The sequence below is a fragment of the Podarcis muralis genome, chromosome 14 (genome assembly GCF_964188315.1).
Source record: "Podarcis muralis chromosome 14, rPodMur119.hap1.1, whole genome shotgun sequence".
NCBI lineage: Eukaryota > Metazoa > Chordata > Lepidosauria > Squamata > Lacertidae > Podarcis > Podarcis muralis.
Window position 1 is genome coordinate 2668474 of NC_135668.1, and position 15088 is coordinate 2683561.

General features: G+C 43.1%; 1 protein-coding gene and 1 pseudogene across 2 annotated transcripts in view; both read left to right on the plus strand.

Annotated features, from left to right (window-relative positions):
* Nucleotides 1–15088, plus strand: part of ENTREP2 (endosomal transmembrane epsin interactor 2) — a 174297-nt gene that overhangs the window by 109741 nt on the left and 49468 nt on the right. The gene's annotated exons all lie outside the window — the stretch shown is intronic.
* On the plus strand, nt 1795–5499 carry LOC144325486 (uncharacterized; annotated as a pseudogene).

Here is a 15088-nt window from a genome sequence, read left to right on the forward strand (position 1 = left end):
CAGATCCTGAACAGCAGATAGGAAAAGATAGGAGCAAGTGATCATAGAATGTGGGCTGAGTTGAGAACTCTTTGCTGAGTGACACTCTAGGGCAGGCTTCCTCAGACTTGACCCTCCAGATGTTTTGTACAATTCCTATCATCCCTGACCACTGGACCTGCTAGCTAGGGATCATGGGAGTTGTAGGCCAAAAACATCTGGACGGCCCAGTTTGAGGAAGCCTGCTCGAGTCAATTGCAATTGGAGACACACAACATAGACGGGAATCCTTTACTATTTATTTATTTATTTATTTTCCCAGCTATTTATTTGTCTTTATTTTATTGATGTGCGATTGAACAATGTCCATCCAATTGTACTTGTACAGGTGTCTTTGACTGGGGGTGGGGAGACAGAAAAGCAGGGAATGGGGGAGCTGAAGGGGAAACTGTTGTAAGTCAAAAGGAGACATGAAAACCTTTAGTAAACTATTATTACAGAGAATGAGACTTGCACTTGGAGGTTGAGAACCAGGGAAGACCACCAAAGGTCAGAAGATGGTGCCACTAGGAAAGGCTGCCATTGCATAGGCAAAGTTGCAACCTGAACAGGAATGGAATCCTTGAAAGTCTTTGCCGTGAAGGCACACCAGTGGCTAGTCTGAGTGGAGCTCCTCCAGGAGCAAGGAATCATTCCAAACAATAGTCTGGGGATTCATCATATGGGCCAGCCATGATCATTAAGCTGCTTTGAACACCACTGTTGACTGAAAGGCAGTAGACACACAATTTTATAATAAATGATTAAGTGATTTTAACTGAATATCTTGGCAGCCCTGTATTGGAAAACATGATGCAACTGGTTACTTTAGTAACCAGTGCCCGAGGGAGTTACACCTGTGTAGCGTCACAATAGCAAGGGGACTCCCTTGCTGAGACAACATGCAGAATTGGAAGATGATCTTTAGGCTGTTCTCCGTTAGGCAGATGATGTTTTCAGACATCTGCTGACACACAGCTCTCTGGAGCGCTCCTGGGATTAATTAGTCAATAGCAAGTCTTATTCGGCACTCATGTTCCTAACAGTTGAGGAGTATCTAAGCAAATCCTTGTGGAAAGGCCTGCATCTCTTGACTCAACTTATTGATGGGAGCAGGAACATGAAGAAGGCAACAGAGACAAAGGGGAAACTTGACACATGCTTGAGATATTACAGTCTAATCCCCCTAGTAGGTGATAGTTTTGTTTGAAGTATGCAAAAAAGAAAAGAAAAGCAAAAAGCAACCCTGTACTCCAAAGACTTTGCTATGCTTTAATCGGGGGTTGTTGTTGTTGTTGTTTTGATGTTTTATTTTAAAACACAATTCTACAGTGTCCTTTTTGAGGTGAGGCAACCAGAACTCCATTTTACAATGAGACTATGACTGTATAAGTAAATGTGTGGTAATAGTGATGGCAGTGACAACAATAACAGTGATGTTGACTAATAAATTTGGTGTGATGCAACAAGAAAGCAAAGTTCAAAGCAGTCCAGTGAGCAAGAAGAAGAGGCCATTTATTTGTTTATTCATTCAGAATACAAAGTTGGGTAGGTTGTGAATGGAAATTAAATGAAGTTTTGGGAGTTGAAGTTGGGGAATAGAACGGCTGCAGGATTAATAGTGTCAGCTGAGTCCATTACAGTGCATTATCAGTGTTTTTATCATTTCTTTTTCTGTTATAGTTTTTCAAATCAAAGAAAGGGGCAAATGACTTATTTAAGGGCTGGGAGAGGGATAATAGAGGCCAATTTTAGTCAGGGGGTAACAAGCAGAACATGCAGACAGAAAGAGGGTAAGGACTTTGCTGCTGTAGCAAATTTTCAAGAAATGTTTTGCAGAGCAAAATGAACCTCTGCAAGGGCAGCCAGCTTTGTGTATTCTCCGTGCAGCCTTTGAGAGATCATGTGCAGCTACAGAAATGTTCTGTGCCAAGGGGTGAAGTTCCGCTTCCAAAAGGGCACCCTGAGATATTATGATGAAGGGTGGTGTATAAATCTAATGCATATATACTTGGCTAGCAGGGAGAGATCTTCCCACCTCCTGCTCCATGCTCATGGGGGGACAGGACTGGACATGGGACCTTGAGCATGCAAAGGACATGTTCCATCACTGAACTTATGACCCCTCAACCACTTAGTGGGAGGTGCTTGTGTGAATGCTCCCCATCTCCATTACTGTGAGTCCCAACCTGCATGGCTAATAGGGATGATGGGAGTTGTAGTCCAAAACATCTGGACTGAACAACCAGGCTTGGAAAGGCTGCAACAGTAAACAGTCCACATTACAACCCCCTGGAAAAACTAATTAAAATGATGAATGCAAGACAGTCTTTGCCTACCTGGAGCCTTCCAGATCTTTTGGACAACAGCTCCTTTTAGCCCCAGCTAGAACAATTGTGTTGTAGTCTGAAACAACTGGAGGTCTCCAGATTTGCTGATAATTAATGTAAGAAATGCTTGTGTGAAAAGACTCCTAATGTGAAACTTCCACACACACCCTTAAAAAAGTAGGCATTATTCAGTTTTCTACTACAGTGGTACCTTGGTTTTTAATTGTTCCAGAAGTCTGTTCCAAAACTAAAGAGTTCCAAAACCAAGGCGCGCTTTCCCATAGAAAGTAATGCAAAATGGATTAATCTGTTCCAGACTTTTATAAACAACCCCTAAAACAGCAATTTAACATGAATTTTATTATCTCATGAGACCATTGATCCATAAAATGAAAGCAATAATCAATATACTGTACTATAAAATAAATAAGGCATTATTGTAGATGATAAAAAATAAAATTTAATTTTTTTCTTACCTGCACTGATGGTAGTCATTGTTTGGATGGGGGGCTTTTTTCCATTTCCAACAGTCTCCTTGCCTGAGCTGACAGAGCTGGACTTGGAGGCGATATTGAGGACTCCCAGACTGCTGGTTCTGGGAGACTTCAACATCCATGCTGAGGCAGCTGGCTCTGGGGCAGCTCAGAACTTCATGGCCGCCATGGCAACAACGGGGCTGTCTTAACATGTCACCGGCCCAAAGCCCATGGCAGGCCACTCTTTGGACCTTGTTTTCTCAAGGAAGAGGTTGATTTAAAAGTGGGGGACATTGACATCAGTCCCTTGTCCTGGTCAGATCACTTCCTAATGAGATTTAGGCTGTCAGCACCTTTTCCCCTCCACAGAGGTGGGGGATCTATTAGGAAGATCCACCCTCGGAGGCTGATGGATCCAGTGGGATTCCAAACGGCTCTGGGGTTTTTTCCAGCTGATATGACTGGTGCTCCTGTCGAAGCCCTGGCCAACCTCTGGAACACCTGAATGGCTCGGGCTATTGACACAATCGCCCCTGAGCGCCCTCTCCCACTTTGTGGAGACCAGTTGTCCCCCCTAGTATACTCCAGAGCTTATGGCGAGGAAACAAGCTGGGAGATGGCTTGAACGCAAGTGGAAGAAAGATCCGAATGAATGCAACCGAACACTGGTAAAGGCTCATTATCGAGCCTACCTAGTGCCAGTGAAGGCAGCAGAGAATGCATATTTTGCTGCCTCCATTGCTTCCTCATCATGTCGTCCGGCAGATCTTTTCCGGGTTGTATGGGGCTTTTTACCGGCTGGCCCATAGGAGGTGATAGAACCAATGGTAGCTCGCTGTGACTTGTTTGCAAAGCATTTTGAGGATAAGATCACTTGCATCCACCAAGACCTTGACTCTGCTGTTATAGCAGATGAATCTCATGGGATGTCCAGAGCACAGTCTAGTCCTGTTGTGTTGGCTGAGTTTCAGTTGTGGCCGAGTTTCAAGGATGTGGCCAAGGTGCTCGGATCAGTCAGAGCGACCACTTGCACTCTAGACCCTTGTCCCTCCTGGCTGATAAAAACCAGCAGGGAGGGAACAGCTGGCTGGGTCAGGGAGGTGATCAGTGCCTCTTTACAAGAGGGGGTGGTCCCCACCTGTTTGAAGGAGGCAGTGCTAAAACCACTCCTTAAGAAACCCTGCCTGGATTCGGAAAACCTAACTACTGGCCAGTTGCTAATCTCCCTTTCCTGGGCAAGGTTCTGGAGCGAGTGGTTGCAGACCAGATCCACACACTTTGGGAAGAAACTGATTTTCTGAATCCATTTCAATCGGGGTTTTGGCACAGAAACTTCTTTGGGTTCCTGTCTGGGGAATGCTCTCCCCAGGGAAGTTCGCCTGGCGCCTTCATTATACACCTTTAGGCGCCAGGCAAAAATGTTCCTTTTTAACCGGGCCTTTGGTTGATCTGATTGACATGCTATGCCCTTTTAAAATGTGGCTCTTTTTTGGGGGGGTGTTATTGGGTTGTTTTTATTTTGATTATATATATATTGGTTTTTATATTGTTCTTTTCTGTGAACCACCCTGAGGCCTCTGAGTATAGGGCAGTAGATAAATTTAATAATAATGATAATAATAATAATAATAATAATAATAATAATAATAATAATAATAATAATTTGAGACACCACTGAGATCTGAGATCATAGAATCATAGAGTTGAAAGGGACCCCAAGGGTCATCTAGTCCAACCCCCTGCAATGCAGGAATCTCAGCTCAAGCATCCATGACAGATGGCCATCCAAACTCTGCTTAAAAACCTCCAAGGAAGGAGAGTCTACCACCTCCTGTGGAAATCTATTCCACTGCCGAACAGCTCTTACTGTCAGAAAGTTCTTCCTGGTGTTTAGTCAGAATCTCATTTCTTGCAACATGAAGCCGTTGGTTTGAGTCCTCCCCTCCAGAGCAGGAGAAAAGAAGCTTGCTCCCTCCTCCATGGGCAGCCCTTGAGGGGAGAGGCTTCCTCAGGCAAGGCCTCCCTCCACCTGCCTTGCCCCACCCTCTAGTCTCTGCTTCTCAATGTGTATTGTATTATTTTATGTACTGTGGCTTGCTGTTGTTTTATTGATCATAGTTTAGATATTATTTATTGTAACTGTTGAGTGGATTTCTGTTTAACTTTTATATGTTCATATTATTATTTTATACTATTCTAATGATTGTTGAATGTTACTTTTTTGATGTAGGTTGTTTATTTTAAAGTTTTGTTTTGTTATCATATTTTTGTATTGCATTAGATTGTTATAAGATGTACATTTTTTGTTTCTTCAGCTTGTAAACCGCCTTGAGTATTGTAAGATAGAAAGACGGTATACAAATTAAAAATGATGATGTTGATGATATTTGAAGATGGCTATCATATCTCCTCTCAGTCTCCTCTTTTCCAAGCTAAACATGCAGCACCATTGCCTGATGAAGGTCTGATAAGCAACTAATAGATTAATGAGCATTTTCACTTTCTGTTGCTGCTGGATTGTTTAAAAAAGTAATTACCAAATTATATACATTCCAATCTTTTACACAACAGGCTTAGAAAAAGGCACCGGTGTCATGAGCCAGTGTGGTGTGGTGGTTGGAGTGTCAGTCTGGGACCTGGGAGACCAGGGTTCAGCCATGGAGCTTACCAGGTGACTTTGGGGCATGTCTCTTCCAGGTTTGTTGTGAAGATAAAATGAAGCTTAGAAGAGCTTTTCACACCACCTTTTGCTCCTTGGGTGAAACTGGGATATAAATGTAATGAATAAATTAGACAGATTCCTATAATTCACTGTCCATCAAGGTGGAAGCCAGGTTATTATATAAACCAGGGCTATGGGTGACTTGTGATTATGGCCCCCATTTTGATTTATTTTCAGCACCTGAACGTTTGCATCATGCTTCTGGCTAGAGAGCAGTACATGTGAAAAGGATCCAGGAGTCTTGGTTGACCACAAACTTGACATGAGCCAACAGTGTGACGCGGCAGCTAAAAAAGCCAATGCAATTCTGGGCTGCATCAATAGGAGTATAGCATCTAGATCAAGGGAAGTAATAGTGCCACTGTATTCTGCTCTGGTCAGACCTCACCTGGAGTACTGTGTCCAGTTCTGGGCACCACAGTTCAAGAAGGACACTGACAAACTGGAACGTGTCCAGAGGAGGGCAACCAAAATGGTCCAAGGCCTGGAAACGATGCCTTATGAGGAACGGCTAAGAGAGCTGGGCATGTTTAGCCTGGAGAAGAGGAGGTTAAGGGGTGATATGATAGCCATGTTCAAATATATAAAAGGATGTCACATAGAGGAGGGAGAAAGGTTGTTTTCTGCTGCTCCAGAGAAGCGGACACGGAGCAATGGATCCAAACTACAAGAAAGAAGATTCCACCTAAACATTAGGAAGAACTTCCTGACAGTAAGAGCTGTTCGACAGTGGAATTTGCTGCCAAGGAGTGTGGTGGAGTCTCCTTCTTTGGAGGTCTTTAAGCAGAGGCTTGACAACCATATGTCAGGAGTGCTCTGATGGTGTTTCCTGCTTGGCAGGGGGTTGGACTCGATGGCCCTTGTGGTCTCTTCCAACTCTATGATTCTATGATTCTATGATTCTATGATTCTGTTATTTTTTCTTATTCAGAATACTTACACCCCACTTTATAGCCCCAAGGGACTCTCAAAGTGGCTTCCAAAAAGTTCTTTTTAAAAAGTATAGGAACAGAAATTGCAGAGCATCCATAAAGTGCCAGGATTATGCAGACAGTGTTAGAGGATGCTAGCAATATCTCAGGCTGAAACTGGGCTCAAGAAGCTTCTCCATTTAATCTCCCTCATGAGCAGAATCCCAGCATGCTAAATATTAGAGAGCGAGAGAGAAGGTCCCGGAAGGGCTCTCCATACTCCATGCACATGCTGATAGCCAGGGCCGGGTTGGCCATGAGGCGGGATGAGGTGGTCCCCTCAGGCAGCAGATCTGAGCTCCTCGTCCTCCTCCTCTGCTGCAGCTGCCTTTGCAGCAATGGAGCACACCTGTGGAGGGTGGGCAGAGGGTTGCCTTAAGCACCGAAACACCTCAAGCCAGCCCTGCTCATAACTCTGACATTTTGCTGGTTGGAAGAACAAGGCAACAGAAGGGGTAGGACATTTCTGAGTCTGAACTATTATCAGAATGGTTGGGAAACGGCACAGCCCAGCCCACCCCCCACTGCTCCAAAAGAAACAGTAATGTCTACCTGCTGGTGTGGATAGTCCACTACGATTTTGTTCCCCCAAAACACAGCAACAAATGACAACAATAGCACTACAAATAGTAGGTCTGGAAGAGCCCAGAATGTGTCAAAATAATGTAGAATTTTGGGCTGCTTAGCTATTTTGATGTGTGCATGAGCATCACCATCTATTTAGATTTTCTTACCCTTTGGCAACCTTTAATCTGATTATATTTACCACCGCTCTCTGATCCTTTTGTGTGTGTGTGTATATCTTTACATCTATCTTTCTATCTATCTATCTATCTAGCATCTATTTTATGGTTACCAGATGAATCCGGGGACACTTTTTTTTTTGGAAGCTGAGTAGCAACAGGGAGTCAGTAGTGAGAATGGTGAGGCAAAAGACCCTGGGCCCAAGCACACATGCATATTGCATAATGGTGCAAAGCCCTTCTTTCGCACTCTGTGAAACATAAATGCTATGAGTTTTTAAAAAACTGAGCAACAGCGCACCGCCCACCCTGTCTCCGGAGCCTCCCCTGATCTCCTGCCCCCTTCCCCCTTTGTTTTGACTGATCGGGGGAGGCTTGGGAGTCAGGAGTGTCAGGCGGCCGGCTGTTCCCCTGTTTTATTAAAACTCTGCACATTTATGTTTCACAGGGTACGAAAGAAGGGATTTGCACCTTGCCTGGCAGAGAAACTGCGTGCCTTGCGCCCCTCCTAGGCAATGGCCACCCGTCCACAACTCCTGAGCCTCCCCGGATCTGTCAAAACAAAGGGGGAAGGGGGCAGGAGATCTGTACCTCCGGATGTCCCTGGTTCTCCCTTGGCAGTGGTGGCGGCAGCAAGCAGCTCCTGAAGCTAGCCAGAGCCAACTGCGCTACCGAGCTGGCCCTGGGCTGCTGAGGCTACTGCTGCCACGTTTCCCGGGGTCAGATTTGCAAATCTGGGGACATTCCAGGGATGGAATTTGTCCGGGGACAGATTTGCTAATCCGGGGACATCTGGTATCCCTAATCTATCTACCTATCTACTCGCTATAGTAAAAAATACCATTAAAAACTTTTCTGTTTATAGGTGACTAGGCTCCCGGCCTGCTTACCAAATGCAATTCAGACTAATTAGATTTCCTGGGAATGGGGTTTGTAGGGACTCTTTCAGGTCCTGCTGGGAGACAAGCAAGCAGATGTGTGTGTTTGTGCATGACACAGATTCTTTTACTATGAAAATGTGCCTACGCCTCCCCTAGCTGGCATCATTGTGGAAAATGTGCCAGCCTTTGCCTTAGAGGCAGCTTTTTCTCTCTCTGTGTGACAAAGGTTGGAGGATTTCAGAGCGATCATCTGTCTTGGGAGAGGCAAGGAGGTTAGTGTTGCTTTACTAATTGGGAATCCTATTTATTGGAGAGGAGCAGATAGAGAAATGACTGTGATGTTGACCTTTTCAGCTGGCCTCTGTCTGAATTTTGCTGCTATTGGAAGAGTCCGGGAGAGCCAGTCTGCTTCTGCAGTCCTTGGCTATCTGTCCTTTAGAAATTCAGCTTTAGAAGTGATTGGAGAGTCTGTGAGCTTTCTTTTTTTCAAGATTTTTTGGATGCAGCTGAAGCCTTATTTACATAGGCTGGTATAGCCAATGTTCAGGAATTTATTTTTATCATTTTATCATTTATTAAATCTGTAGATCTCAGGGCAGTTCACAACATAAAAATACAATATAAAAAACACAAAATACATAATAAGAACAAGAACAAAACAAATCAGTAACCCCTCGCGCTCCCCATGCCTCCTCCCACAAATTTAAAAGAACATAGAGAGAATTAAGTTCTTAACCCGAGGTACCACTGTTGGTACAGACCTTGGTTGGCAAGGTGATGTCTCTGCTTTTTAAGATGCTGTTTAGGTTTGTCATCACCTTTCTCCCAAGAAGCAGGCGTCTTTTAATTTCATGACTGCTGTCACCATCTGCAGTGATCATGGAGCCCAAGAAAGTAAAATCTCTCACTGCCTCCATTTCTTCCCCTTCTAGTTGCCAGGAGGTGTTGGGACCAGTGGCCATGATCTTCGTTTTGTTTTATGTTGAGCTTCAGACCATATTTTGCACTCTTCTCTTTCACCCTCTTTAAGAGTTTTTTTAATTCATCCTCACTTTCTGCCATCAAAGTTAATAATAATAAATTTTTGCTGTTGTTGTTGTAGTTGTTGTTGCAATTAAAGACCCACAAATAGAGCAACCGACAACAACTCTTGAAAGGGCAAGAGGAATAATTTTTACCCATGTGTCAAAACATGGCCATTTATTCTGTTTAAAGCAGGCTTATCGTGAATATGGGATTGACAAACAAGGCTACCACTTGTCTTAACTTTTGTTTTATGAAAAATAGAAGAGCGTCTGCCCCACATGAGCCAATTTTTAATTAGGGCTCTGAGTATCCTGCACTAGAAAGAGTAAATTCTGCACCATTGAAGAAAAATGTAATATAACTTAAAAGCCTTAAACCAGATTTCCCCAAGGTGGTGCCCTCCAGACACTTTGAACTACAACTCCCATCAGCCCCAGCTAGCACAGCCTGTAGGATGACCTGCACATCAGCTTGTCGCCAATAACATTCTTGCAGCTATGATAAAACTTCAAACTAAAATTCTATGACCTGTGTTTCTGATTTCATATATCCCAGGAGAGCAAACAAGGGATTTCTAGGCACGGAATAGGCTGCTGAATGCTCAATATTCATTATAAACTTCCCCCAGTCTGTTGTGATTGCTAACTGCTGTTTTGGAACCAGGGAAATGACAGGACAGCAACATTTGTTACCAATTTCTTCTCTTTTATATCACAAATGAAGTATTGTAGAGTGGATTTAGAAGTCACACCTCCACCACCGCAATCTGTAATCGTCAACATTTCCCTATTCTACCTCTTTCAAGTTGCTGTTCGGTTTCTCTGCTTACAACTTGACTTTCATGTTCCTCTTGGTGTTTCTGGGAAAGGGGAAAATGATTACCCTCACAAGTGTGTAGTTTTCATAGCAGCACGTTTCCACGCCCTGTTTTAAAACCTAGCTTAGTCCAGCAATCTTGCCATGCAGCTTGTTGCTCCCTCTGCTTTTCAGCATCATTAAGGTTATATTTAAGACTACTTTGAAAGCACAGGAGAAAAAAATATGAAGTTCATTGGCCCACATAGGTAATAGAATCTCTAAAAGCTTGCCTCATTCATGGAGCCTCATGACAACCCCATGGGGAAGGCAAACCCATTTTATCCTGGTTAATTATAGATGTGTGTCTAAATATACTTTGAGTCACCATAGAAGACAGAAAAGACTATCTCTGCCGGTATCTTGGATTAAAGAGCAGTTTCAGCTTGGATAATTAGTTGCTGGTTGCCAGGGATGATCAAGTCAAGGAAGGAAGGCTGGGCATGGAACGAACCCCTTGCGTCTTGTTTCATCCATGCCATCAACTTCCCCCTTTCCATAGATATAGGGTGTGGTCCCATTGGGAGGAAGGTGGCTGTCACTGAAATGAATCAGCTCCTCCTAGGCTGCTTTTTAATCTCCCCCCCCCCCTCCAGCTAGTATTCCATTTATGTTTGCCTTTCTTTAAAAAAAAGGTTGTAGAGTTGGAAAAGTTTCACCAGTCCAATATCACAGGATCTTGTCAGGCAGACAGCCGAAAAGCAGCTAAAGGGTTAGTCTTTCTTTGACTCCCCTCCACCCTTCCATGGTTGATCTTTTTTCAGCTGCTCCACTTATTTTCTCTCTTTTTAAAAATAATAATACATTTTTACCATAGTTCTTAGTACATTACAAGCATTACTCAAATCCGGCCAAAGTTTTCAGTTATTTACAGTGTTTTCTTAAATACATTGTAAATATTCCCCATTCCTTCTTAAAAGTCTTCTCTTCCTCTTCAGTCAATTTCGTCATTTCAGCATAATCCATCATCTTCATGAGCTATTCATCTCTGGTTGGAACTTTATCTTCTTTCCATCTCTTGGTGTCGTTGCATACATAATTGTTTCTGCTCCTTTGGTATCTCTGCACCTAAAAGACCTAATAAAAAACATTATTTTCCCCACAAACGTTATTTTAAACATTTTTTTCAACTCATTAGAAATCATTTCCCAGAATGCTTTTGTTATCTTGCCTGTCCACCACATGTGGTAGAACGTGCCTTCTTTCTCCTTACATTTCCAAGAAACATTGGAAGCAGTTCTGTACATCTTTGCTAGTTTTATAGGTGTTAAATACCACGACACATCATTTTCATATAGTTCTCCTTCAACGTACAGCACACTGTAAATTTTAAATCCTCCCTCCATAACTTTTTTCAAGATGAATCTTGGATACTGTGCCCAATATCTTGTGCCCTTGTGTCATTACTGATTTAATTTCTTCATCTTTAGTATGCCACTGTAACAACAACTTACACATTTTGGAAAGTAACTTCACATTGTTTTCCAATAAATATTTTTCAAACTCAAAGTTTAGCTCCACTGACTATGGGTATTGTTTGAAATAAAAATAACATTATTGGCAATACATTCATTTTCATAACTGAAATTCTTCCCCCAGAGTGATAAATAGGAAACCCAGGCAGATGGGCAGGGTATAAATAATAAATTCCTCCTCCTCCTCCTCCTCCTCCTCCTCCTCCTCCTCCTCCACTTCTACTTCTTCTTCTTCTTCTTCTTCCCAGGTTGCTACATAGTTATCCTTAAAGATATTTATGTTCTTAGCTTTCAACCAAACCCCCAAGTACTTCACTTTTTCCCCAATTGTCAGTTGTGTTGCTAGTTGTAGTTCATTTTAATTTTGTTCTGTCATATTTTTCACCAATACTTTCATTTTGTTTTTATTTAACTTGAATCCTGCTACCTGTCCAAACTCAGGTATTTTATCTAATACCCTTGGTATAGTCACCAACAGGTTTTCTACTGTTATTACAAGGTCATCTGCAAATGCTCTCGGTTTGTATACTTTGCACCCAACTGTTATACCTTTTATTTCTTCATCAGATCTTATATTCCTCGCCAGGGTCTGTAACACCAAAATAAACAATAACGGGGACAGGGGACAACCCTGTCTTGTCCCTTTTGTAATTTTAAATTTTTCTGATATTACGTTATTCACTATCACCTTTGCCTGCTGATCTGTATAAATTAGTTAGTCTTTCAAGTCTTCCAAGAGGGCAGAAGCTCAAACAAGTTGCTCACTAGGAGCTCTCTGTGGTGCTGAGACCAGGAGCTTTCCTTGGTGCTGACTTGTTCTGTGGGCTTCTCTGCAAGACCAGAACAAGAGCTCTAGCTCCCTTGCATTCTGTGCACCTGCCACTCCTCCTTTTTGTCCCTTAAAGCACGTTTGTCTCCCCTTTTCTCAAGATCTTTATTGCTATTTCTCACTTTAAGAAGAGAGCTTCCTCAACCATTCTGTCCCAAATTTCCCCTCCCTTCCTTTCAGATAACTTACCTTACCTGTTGTGAGGATGAACATGGGGCTAAAGGACCATGTTTGTTTACCCCTTAGCTCCTGGGATGGAGGGAGAGGGGGGCATGTGTGTTAAAAATGCAACAAATAAATAAATGAGAACTGAAACCAGAGCTTCAGTGAGGAGATGTCTCTTTAAATGATACAACAGGGGGATCAAAGGAGGAATTTCAAAAGGCACTAGACTTGCTGCTTAAACTACAGACAGGTGGTGAGGGGCATTGACTAGGCAATGGAGCAAGATTTTAGACAAATCTCTCCCCCCCCCCCCCCCCGCAATTGGTTAGAAGAGAGTCACAAGAGAGAGTGATGAGTCACCCTTTCAGCTCTGCAGAGGCGTGAAGCTGTTTCCAACTGAGAGCAAAACAAGAAGCAGAAAGACTTGTTTCCTTTGGCTCTGAGAAAAACACATGAAATACAGTTTGCTCCCCTTACAAAGGACTCCATTTTTATTTTCTTGAGAGGTGTGAGAAGCTTGTCTCTGCAGAGCATTCTCTTATTTGCTCTGTGACCTTTAAATTATCTGTTGTATTAGGGAGCATGTTTAGACAAGCTAGAGAAACACATCTATCCATCTCACTTTTGATTTCCTTTCTGCGGGGATTGTTGCTTGCCCATTTTTAATTTCCACTCAGTGCTGGCTTTTGTTTCATTAGTTCCTGACATGCCCTAGATAGACATATAGATAGATAGATGGAATGTTCCGTTTATATGGCTTCAAAAAACAGTGCTGGCCAACTTGTTGGCTCTGAGCCAAATCTGATTTGCAAAACATATTAATCTGTTTGTACTGTCAACAACCATACTGAATTTTAATCAAGGTACTGATAACAAGGTGGGCTGCAGTTTTTGCTCTTTTTCCCTTTACAAGTTATGAGAGAGGCATAAAAAAGATAAAGGTAAAGGACCCCTGGATGGTTAAGTCCAGTCAAAGACGACTATGGGGTGTGGCGCTCATCTTGCTTTCAGGCTGAGGGAGCCAGCATTTGTCCACAGACAGCTTTCCGGGTCATGTGGCCAGCAGGACTAAACCGCTACTGGCGCAATGGAAACCAGAGTGCATGGAAATGCCATAAAGACATAAGAGCAGAAGAGCTCTGCTGGATCAAGTTATCTCATCCTCTTCTCATGGTGTCTTAACAAAACTCTGATCCAGAAGGGAGCAAGGCAAGGGTGTCCATTGTCCCCATTGCTTTCATTTTGGTTTTGGAAGTCTTGCTTAGAAATATTAGGCAAGATGAGAGAATTAAGGGGATAAAGATCAAAAGGGAAAACTGTAAATTACTGTCTTTTGCTGATGATCTGATGATACTTCTGGAAATCCCTTTTGAGGGAGCGGAGTCTTATGAATAAATTAAATGAATTTGGCATGCTAGTAGGTTTTAAGGTTAATCATCAGAAAACGAAAATCTTAATAATTAAAAACAAAAGACTGATGGGCGAATGCAGGGGGGAGGCAGGCAGGAAAAGCCCCCAAGAGCCACACACAAGCTTCGTGCGGCTCTTGCGGGCTTTTCCCCAGGAGGGAGAAGGGACCGCCGCTCCCCGACCTGTTCTGGGGGCTGGGGTCAAGGGAAGCTCGGGCTTCCCCCGCCCCAGCCCTGCGGCTAAAAAGGAGAAGCCCGCAGCTCCTGGAGCGCAGCACGAACTGCCGCTGCGCTCCGGGGGCTTCAGGCAGCTATCCACAAGCCTTCAGAGAGCAGTGGGACAGTTTTCCCTCTCTGCGCAGCGCCCCTTCAGCAAAGCGGGAGGAGAAATGGAAGGGGCTCCCGTTTCTCCTGCCGCTTCGCTGAAGGGGTGCTGAGCAGAGAAGGGGAGAATTTTTTTCCCCCTGTTCTCCCCCTCCTATGGTCCGGTGCGTCCTATAGAGCGAAAAATACGGTACATTGATACAGCAAGTTTCAAAGGTTAATATTCAATTGAAGCCAGAACTCTGTATTTTAGGGTTAATGAATACACAACTGGAAAAGTATTTGGGGAGATTACTCCAATATATAACCACAGCGGTGAGATTGTTATATGCACAAAGATGGAAAGATTCAGCCCTACCCACTATAGAGGAATGGCTGATAAAACAATAGGACTTGATTGAGATGGCAAAGTTAGCGTAAAAGTCATTTATGACATTTATTAAGGACTGGAAATTTCTTATGGACTTTTTGCGAGAAGGAGAAAATGAACTTATAATATATGGATTTGAAGATTGAAAAGATAGTGGCTTGCAGAAGATAAAATGGTGGATCTTAATGAGTGAATACTATATTTGGCTGCAGGACAGGGAATTGCAAATCCTTTTATTTTTCTTTATTTTTCTTTGGAGAGCATGTGGAACAACCCATATATTTATTAGACATGATGTCTAAGATATTTGGTCATTTTAGATAACCCTGGTCTTGTGAGACAGTGGAAAACGGGAAGAAAGCAAAACCAAATAGGACAACAGAAGCAAACAAAGAGGAATCACCACAGGCAAATCCTGGGTAATGCAAAGATACAAGGAAGTGATATCACAATTTCTGTAAAACCCACCTGCCATTTTGTGGCATCAGTGGAAA